Source organism: Cupressus sempervirens, chromosome 4, assembly GCF_028749045.1.
Source record: "Cupressus sempervirens isolate cs-2001-9-10 chromosome 4, ASM2874904v1, whole genome shotgun sequence".
Lineage (NCBI taxonomy): Eukaryota > Viridiplantae > Streptophyta > Pinopsida > Cupressales > Cupressaceae > Cupressus > Cupressus sempervirens.
Genome location: NC_143121.1, coordinates 675,674,993 through 675,685,673, shown reverse-complemented (window position 1 = coordinate 675,685,673; position 10,681 = coordinate 675,674,993).

The window sequence follows — 10,681 nt, the reverse complement described above, 5'->3', positions numbered from 1 at the left end:
GAAATTAAGTCTGGTAAGAATGACGAGTGTTGAAGAGGCATACTAGTTTTCCCTACAAATTGAAGAGAAGTTGAATAAGAGGTTTGAAGGGAGACAAAGAGGGAGTTTCAAGGAGGAAGGGGAAGCGGTAGGTCATCTGGAGGTCAAAATGAAACCCAAAAGAAAAATGAAGATGTGGGTACTAGCAAGAACTAGAGGAATGAGGGTTTCAACCGCTCCCATGACCAAGACTTTGGAAATTAGAGAGGAAGAGGTAGAGGACATGGACAAGGAAGAGGAGGCTTTCATGGTACCTATTTCCATTGCAATGAAGAAGGTCATCGTGCCTTTGAATGCCCTCAACGACAAGGAAGGACAGATAGGAGAGTTGAGGGTCAAGCTAGGGTTGCTCATGTGGATGAGGATGCACAATCATCACATTTAGAGGATGTAGAAGGAGGAGAGACCTTGGTGAATGAAAGGGTCCTACTAAGTGGTGAGATTGAACCAGGACAAAGGAGGAGTTTGTTCCATACTAGATGCAAGTGTGAGGATAAATCTTGTGACGTGATCATTGATGGTGGCAGCACTGATAACTTGGTATCAGAAGAGATGGTCTCTAAGCTGAAGCTCAAGAGGGAGAGACATCCTCAGCCCTATCATATTGCTTGGGTAAAAGATGATCATAAGGTCCTAGTAAGTGAACAATGTCTCATGAAATTCAAAATTGGGAGTTACCATGATGAATTTCTCTATAATGTTATTCTAATGGATGTTTTCCATCTATTGTTGGGTAGACCATGGCAGTTTGATAGACATGCAGTACATGATGGTCATGCAAACACATATTCTCTAACAAAGGATGGAGTTTGCCACAAACTGAAGCCCATGAAAAGGGAAGGTGAAAAGGTATGTAGCAGTGCTAGGATTTGTCTTGTTGATGGAAGGAAGCTTTTAGATGGAATGAAACATCAGTGTATGTGCTATGCTTTGATTCCTAGGAAAGATAAAGAAGGTAGTAGTGAAATACTACTTGAAGTTTTTGATTTACTAGGTGAATTTGGAGATATTATCTCTGATAATGTTCCAGAAGGATTGCCACCAGTAAGGAAAATTAGTCATCAGATAGATCTAATTCCAAAAGCAAGTTTTCCTAACAAGGCTGCTCACATGATGACTCCTACTTCAGGAGCTGATGAGGAAGGGCTTGATTCGGGAGAGCCTGAGTCCATGTGCAGTACCCGCAGTATTGGCACCAAAGAAGGATGGAGAGTAGAGGATGTGTACAGAGTCTCAAGCTATAAATAGGATAACCATCAAATATCGGTTTCCTTTGCCAAGAATGGATGATCTTATGGACTGCTTGAGTGGAGCTCAGTACTTCACAAAGATAGATCTCAAGAGTGGTTATCATCAGATACGGATTTGAGAAGGAGATGAGTGTAAAATAGCCTTCAAGACCAAGGAGGGTCTTTATGAGTGGTTATTCATGCCCTTTGGATTGACAAACGCCCCAAGCTCCTTCGTGCGGCTCATGAATGAGGTACTTAAGAAGTTCTAGGGAAAATTTGTTATTGTTTATTTGGATGTTATTTTAATTTTCAGTAAGACTTTGGAAGAACATTTACTGCATATTTGTAGTGTTCTTGAGAGGTTGAGGGAAGAGGAATGGTTAATTAATTTGAAGAAGTTCATCTTTGCTAAAAGGGAGTTAGTCTACTTGGGGTTTATTATATCACCTGAAGGTTTTAAAATGGATCCAGAGAAGGTAAAAGCCATCTTGGAATGGCCTACTCCAAGGTCTGCTACTGATGTAAGATCATTTCATGGTTTGGTTAGTTTTTATAGGAAGTTTATTAAGAATTTTAATGGCATATGTGCACCCCTAACTGACACAATAAGAGGGGATAGAAAAGAGTTCAAATGGACTACAGCAGCTATGAGAAGTTTTGAATTGCTGAAGAAGAAGGTGACAGAACAACCTATGTTGGCACTTCTAGATTTTAGAAAGGTGTTCCAGGTGGATTGTGATGCTAGTGGCAGTGCTATTTGGGTTGTATTAAGCCAAGAAGGTAAGTCTATTGCTTATTTTAGTGAAAAATTGAATGATGCAAAGAAGAAGTATTCTGTTTATGATCAAGAGTTCTATGCAATAGTTCAGGCCTTAAAGAAATGGAGGCATTATTTATTGCCAAAGGAATTTGTTTTGTATACTGATCATCAGGCATTATAGTACCTAAATAGCCAAGGTAAATTGAATCAGAGGAATATGAAGTGGGTAGAGTTCTTGTAGAGTTATAAATTTGTGTTGAAGCATAGAAGTGGAAAATCTAACAGGGTTGCAGATGCACTAAGTAGGAGACAGTTGTTGCTTACAGTAATGCAGGTTGAAGTAGTTTTTGAGAAAAAAATGTGGAAGCCTTTAGTGAAGATGAAGATGGTTGTATATCTTTCTTTTGGTCTCAAAGTGTGGGACACACTTTTCTATCTACCAGGGAGTATGATGCAGGAGCATCTTGCATGGGAAAAAAAAATTTTAAAAAGAGGAAAAGAAAAATTGTGGAGGAGAGAGAAAGTGACGAAAATAGAAAGAAAATAATAAAAATGGAAAAATAGGAAAAAAGGAGAAAGGAGGAATTTCTATTTTCAAGGTGCAAAGGTGGCATAAATAGAAAAATAAGAAAAATAGTTGTCATTCCATTAATCGAGGTGTGTAGGTGGCATTTTAGAAGTTTGTGGAAAGATCTTTAAATCATGTATTTAATATTTGTTGGGTGCTTAGTTGTATTTGAGTGGGAATTTAATATTTATTTAAAGGTAGTTGTATTTACCTTTTATCCCACATTGGTTGTGTTTGTAATGTCTTGGGTTAGAAGTGCCTATTTAAGCAAGGCTTATTATTATTTGTAATCAAGTTGGAGAAATAGAAGCTCTTCAAGTGAAGCTCTTCAAGTAGAAGCTCTTTGTATGTAATCTCTTGTAACGAAGTTCAAGAAATAGAAGTTCTTGAGTTGTAAGCTCTTCAAATGTAATCTCTTCTAATGAATTTCAAGTATTAATGGATGATGCTTTATGAAGCATTTTTGTCATCTCTTTGTCTCCATCTTGTTGCATTTTTGGTTGTGAGTTGGCACGGGTGGTGTGGCCCATCATCAGTGGTAGCAGAGTAGTACTACATCAGTGGTATCAGAGCGAGAGTTCCTGAGTGTGCAGACAGATCACCAAATGTGAGGCAATTTGCACCAAGACCTTGAGTTAGGTGAAGTTTGTCAAGAAATTCTTGATTGTGTAGACAGATCGTCGACTGTGAGGCAGTTTGCACAAGGTTCTTGTGTTGCACTAGATTTATCTTCTAAAGACTTGATTATGGAGAAGAGAAAGAAGAAGATGACTTTTGTGATTGGATGGATTCTGAGGATTCCTCGACTAGAGAAAATTAGGGAAAGAAATCAAGAGGCATTGATAGTTGATTTGCAGAAGCAAGTGAATGAATTAGAAGCTAAGTTGTGAAAACAAAGACCACATTACCAAAAAAGAGACATTGATAATTATTTGGATGTAGAAAAGGAAGATGATCCAGTGGAAGAGCAAGCGGATGAAGAGGAAATTATTTGCGAACCTAAAGTTGAAGAAGATGAACAAGAAGAGGAAGACCATGAAGATGACAAGATTTACGAACCTAAAGTAGATCAAGATGATTTGAAGATTGCAGCAATGGAGGAAAAGTATAGTACCTTTGTTGGAGAAGTAGTTACATGCATTGTTGATGATATGAAAGAGGCAAGCAAAGATGAATATGTCAAAGAGGTAAATTCTTATGCATTATATGATGCTGAATTTGAGATGAGTTTAAAAGATATTGATGATGGTTTGCATGAGGATCTTGTTATTCATGTGTGGTATGCAAAGGAAGATTGGTATGGTGTTTCTAGGTTTACTACAAGTGTGATTAATTCAACAAGATTGGATGAGGATGAGAGTTATAATTGGATAGCGTTCATTGTAGAAGAGAGATTTCAGCAGCAAACACTTGTTCCAGCCAAGTGCTGGAAAAGAAGAAAGAAGGAAATATATCGGCACCGGATACTTGTTCTAGCTATGTGTTGGAGGAAGAGAAAAAAAAATATGTCAACAGTGGCTACTTTATTTTGTGAATCCATATTCACAAAATTTTTCCTACCATGGGATTCAGATGTAGGAGCATCATGCATCAGAGAAAAAAATGTGGAAGCCTTTAGTGAAGATGAAGATGGTTGTATATCTTTCTTTTGGCGTCAAAGTGTGGGACACACTTTTCTATCTACCAAGGAGTATGATGCAGGAGCATCTTGCATGGGGGAAAAAAAAAATTTAAAAAGAGGAAAAAAAATTGTGGAGGAGAGAGAAAGTGATGAAAATAGAAAGAAAATAATAAAAATGGAAAAATAGGAAAAAAGCAGAAAGGAGGAATTTCTATTTTCAAGGTGCAAAGGTGGCATAAATAGAAAAATAGAAAAAATAGTTGTCATTCCATTAATTGAGGTGTGTAGGTGGCATTTTAGAAGTTTGTGGAAAGATCCTTAAATCATGTATTTAATATTTTTTGGGTGCTTAGTTGTATTTGGGTGGGAATTTAATATTTATTTATAGGTAGTTGTATTTACCTTTTATCCCACATTGGTTGTGTTTGTAATGTCTTGGGTTAGAAGTGCCTATTTAAGCAAGGCTTATTATCATTTGTAATCAAGTTGGAGAAATAGAAGCTCTTCAAGTGAAGCTCTTCAAGTAGAAGCTCTTTGTATGTAATCTCTTATAAGGAAGTTCGAGAAATAGAAGTTCTTGAGTTGTAAGCTCTTCAAATGTAATTTCTTCTAATGAATTTCAAGTATTAATGGATGATGCTTTATGAAGCATTTTTGTCATCTCTTTGTCTCCATATTGTTGCATATTTGGTTGTGAGTTGGCACAGGTGGTGTGGCCCATCATCAGTGGTATCAGAGCATACCTTTGTCAGTGGTAGTAGAGCAGTACTACATCAGTACTAGGTGCAAATGTGAGGATAAATGTTGTGATGTGATCATTGATGGTGGTAGCACTGATAACTTGGTATCTGAGGAGATGGTCTCTAAGTTGAAACTCAAGAGGGAGAAACACCCCCAGCCCTATCAGATTTCTTGGGTGAACGATGATCATAAGGTCCTGGTAAGTGAACAATGTTTAGTGAAGTTCAAAATTGGGAGTTACCATGATGAAGTTCTCTGTGATGTTATTCCAATGAATGTTTGCCATCTATTGTTGGGTAGTCCATGGAAGTTTGATAGGAATGCAGTACATGATGGTCATGCAAACACATACTCTCTAACAAAGGATGGAGTTTGCCACAAACTGAAGCCCATGAAAAAGGAAGGTGAAAAGGTATGTAGCAGTGCAAGGATTTGTCTTCTTAATGGAAGGAAGTTTTTAGATGGCATGAAACATCAGCATATGTGCTATGCTTTGATCCCTAGGAAAGATGAAGAAGGTAGTAGTGAAATACCACTTGAAGTTTAAGACTTACTAGGTGAGTTTGGAGATATCATCTCTAATAATGTTCCAGAAGGATTGCCACCAGTAAGGGAAATCATTCATCAGATAGATTTAATCCCAGGAGCTAGTTTGCCTAACAAGGCTGCTCACAGGATGACTCCTACTGAAACTAAGGAGCTAAATAGATAGGTTCAGGAGCTATTAAGGAAGGGCTTGATTTGGGAGAGCCTAAATCCATGTGCAGTACCTGTAGTACTAACACCAAAGAAGGATGGAGAGTGGAGGATGTGTACAGACTCTCGAGCAATAAATAGGATAACCATCAAGTATTGGTTTCCTTTGCCAAGAATGGATGATCTTATGGACTGCTTGAGTGGAGCTCAGTACTTCAAAAAGATAGATCTCAAGAGTGGCTATCATCAGATATAGATACGAGAAGGAGATGAGTGGAAAATAGCCTTCAAGACCAAGGAAGGTCTTTATGAGTGGTTAGTCATGCCCTTTGGATTGATGAACGCCCCAAGCACCTTCATGCAGCTTATGAATGAGGTACTTAAGAAGTTCTTGGGAAAATTTGTTATTGTCTATTTGGATGATATTTTAATTTTCAGCAAAACTTTGGAAGAACATTTATTGCATATTCGTAGTGTCCTTGAAAGGTTAAGGGAAGAAAAATTGTTGATTAATCTAAAGAAGTGTATCTTGGCAAAAAGGGAGTTAGTCTACTTGGGGTTTGTTATATCACCTGAAGGTCTCGAAATGGATCCAGAGAAGGTAAAAGCCATCTTGGAATGGCCTACTCCAAGGTCTACTACTGAGGTAAGATCATTTCATGGTCTAGTTAGTTTTTATAGGAAGTTCATTAAGAATTTTAGCGGCATATGTGCACCCCTAACTGACACAATAAGAGGGGATAGAAAAGAGTTCAAATGGACTGCGGCAGCTGCGAGAAGTTTTGAAGTGTTGAAGAAGAAGGTGATAGAACAACTTGTGTTGGCAATTCTAGATTTTAGAAAGGTGTTCCAAGTAGATTTTGATGTTAGTGGTAGCGCCACTGGGGCTATATTAAGCTAAGAAGTTAAGCCTATTGCATATTTTAGTTAAAAATTGAATGATGCGAAAAAGAAGTATTATGTTTATGATCAAGAGTTCTATGCAATAGTTCAAGCCTTAAAGAAATGGAGGCATTATTTATTGCCAAAGGAATTTTTTTTATATACTGATTACCAAGCATTATAGTACCTAAATAGCCAAGGTAAATTGAATTAGAGGCATATGAAGTGGGTAGAGTTCTTGCAGAGCTATACATTTGTGTTGAAGCATAGAAGTGGAAAATCTAACAGGGTTGCAGATGCACTAAGTAGGAGACAGTTGTTGCTTACAGTAATGCAGGTTGAAGTAGTTGGGTTTGCTGAACTCAAGAATCTGTACCCTGAGGATCTAGATTTTGCTAAAGCATGGAAAGCTTGTAAAGAATCTATTGCTATAGATAGAACTAAGTGGTTAGACTATCTGATTCAGGATGGTATATTATTCAAGGGCAGTCAATTATGCATTCCAAGGAGTTCCATGAGGGAAAATTTGATTAAGGAGAAACACAGTGGAGGGATGGCAGGACATTTTGGTCAAGATAAGACCATTGCCATTCTTAGAGAACATTATTTTTGGCCTTAGATTTCATAGGATGTGAAGAAGTTTGTATAGAGTTGTTAGATTTGTCAAGTTGCCAAGGGATTTAGTCACAATACTAGACTTTATCAGCCAATGCCTATTCCATCAAAGCCATGGGAGGACATAAGTATGGATTTTTTTCTTGGATTGCCGAAGACACAAAGGGGTAATGACTCAATATTTGTGGTGGTTGATAGGTTCTCCAAAATGGCACATTTCATTCCATGCCTTAAAACTCATGATGTTGTCCATATTGCAGACTTGTTTTTCAGAGAGGTGGTAAGACTACATGTCCCAAAGAGTATAGTTTCTGACAGAGACACTAAATTTGTAGGGTATTTCTAGAGAACATTGTGGAATAAGTTGAGAACAAACTTGAAATTTAGTTCCATACATCACCCTCAGACTGATGGCCAAACAGAAGTGGTAAACAAAAGTCTGGGCAATTTGTTGAGATGTTTAGTTGGGGATAAGCCCAAGGGGTAGTATTTGATTCTACCACAAGCAGAGTTTGCTTAAATAACTCTATAAAAAAGAGTACTGGTAGATCACCATTCCAAATTGTATATGGAAGTAGCCCAAGGACTACACCAGATTTGAGGAAGATAGATCAAGGGGAGAGGACAAGTGCTAAAGCTGAAGAATTTGCTGAACATATCAAGTGTCTACATGAGGAGGTCCAGGCACACATTACCAAGATGAACCAATAGTATAAAGCTAGGGCTGATCAAAGGAGAAGACATAAGGAGTTCCAAGTAGGGGATCTAGTCATGGTACACTTAAGAAAAGAACAATTTTCAGCCAATTTTTACAACAAGATGAAGATGAAGAAATTTGGCCCCTGCAAAATTTTGAAGAAATGCGACTCAGGAAATGCATATGAAGTAGAGTTGCTAGATTGAATTCACATTTGTCCTATTTTTAACATTGTAGACTTAAAAAACTATCATGATGATGGTGTAGATGAGGAGTTGATGTCAGAGCCATGTCCAATTCCTGCTTCTAAGAAGGAGGAGATAGAAGACATTCTAGATCATCGTGTGGGCAGGAGTACTAGAAATAGGCAGTATGAAGAGTATCTAGTTAAGTGGAAAGGTCGACCGATCGAGGACTCAACTTGGATATCAGTAGCTGAGGTTTCCCATTTGGGATTTCCTCTACCATTCATAAAGTGACAGGGTCATTTTTCAATCTACCCTGGGTGTCTGATGTAGGAGCATCTAGAGGTATAAGGGCAATCCTATGTCACCCAAAAAAAATGTAATTAGACTTAGTTTTTATTTCATGTGTTTTCATTTTTGAATACCCATTTGGGTAAAATAAAAGTTCCAACTCTCACAGTTTCACTATCAGTGTTGTAGGTTAGAGTATTTGAACATCTTGGGATACGTGTAAATGCCAAAAAAATAGGAGTATGTAATTGAGCCATAATTTTGATAAATTAGAGGGTATAAATTGGTTGGATGAATGCAATTTTAATTTAAAGCATTCCAAAAAAAGAATCAGGTCAAAAGGTCCCACGGTTTGAAAGTTATTGCAGGTTTTCAATTTTTGGAGACCTCCTAAGAATGCTTCAAAGTTAGATTAGGGGCATTAGATGACCTCAAACAAGGCCAAAAAATGGGGGATGAGTGAAGCTAGTCCATAGGGCTATAGAGCACTTTGAGAACTTTTTGAAAATGTAAATGGTTCATCAATCAGAGCTACAGTTCAAAAGTTATGCCTCCCAGAAGTTCGGTTACCATTTCTGGATTCTTCTAATTTTGTGATGACTTCTAATGTGACTTCTGGAGCCTTCTATTTGGTCGGTGGATGCCAACTAGCACTTTTTAGAATGTATTCCTAATCCTTAACCCTCTGAGGTCTATTTAAGAACTTTTTTGGCATTGTAAAAGGCAGTTCGGAGTGGAGTTTGAGAGAAGGTATTGGGAGAAGAATTTATCTCTAGATTTATGCTATTGTAAGCCCATAGGGCATGTTTTGGAGTCTATTTCTCTGCACTAAGTGTACTAGCATATTTTTACAGTTAATAAAATTTTTTCCTTTCCCGTTGTGTCCATTCTATGCTTGGGTTGTGTCCCCATCAATGTATCTCCACACATGCATCCACACATGCATGCATGCATACATATACCCACAAAAATGCATAGATACTACATACACGTACACACACATCCATTCACTCATCCATCTATACATACACATTGATCCATGCAATTATGTATCCCACATACACACATGCATTAATCCACATATATACCACATATACATTAATCCATACATCTATATACATGCATTCATTTACACTTATTCAACATATTTATCCATACATACATATATCTATTCATACATATACATTCATGCATGCATGTAGACTACATAAATGTATACATGCATGCATTCATTTGTACATCTATTCATGTATGCATACATCCATCTATCCATAATTCATTCATGCCCATCCATCCATTCACATACATAGATCTTATCCATACACATACATAAATTTATTCATCCATACACACATACATCTATTCATACACATTCATGTATGTCCATGCATGCATCCACACATACACACATGCATTCATCCACACATGCATGCATGCATACATATACTCACATGCATGTATGCATCTATACCCATCTATACTCATATACATACATTCATCCATGCATACACACATGTATATATACCACATATGTGCATCCATCATCACACACCATACATGTATTCTTCATTCATGTTTACATACATCCATCTATCCATACACATGCATATGTACTAAATACATGCATTTATCCATACCCATCCATCCATACTCATACATACATTCATCCATACATACATACTCATATACATACATTCATCCATGCATGCATGCATATACCCGTACACATGCATAAATACTACATACATGTACACACACACCCATCCATACATGCACATTCATCCATTCATGCATGTATCCCAATACACACATGCACATATATCACATACATGTATTCATCTATAGCCATCCATACTCATATATGTACATTCATCCATGCATGCACACATCTATATATACCACATACATGTGCCCATCATTACACACACATACATATATCCTTCATTCATTTTTGTATACATCCATCTATCCATATACATGCATATGTACCACATACATGCATTCATCCATGCCCATCCATCCATACTCATATACATACATTCATCTATACATACATACTCATATACATACATTAATCCATGCATACATACATGTATATTTAACGCATACATGCATCCATCATTACACATACATATACATTCACCTGTACATCTATTCATTCATATTCATGAATGCATAATACATTCATATATGCATGCACACATGCATACATCCATCATCTATACACATGCATTCATTCATACCTATTCATACATATACATTCATGAATGCATGTATACTACATGCATGCATGCGTGCATGGATATGTATGAATAGATGTATGTATATGTGTACTACATTTATTCATTCATGCA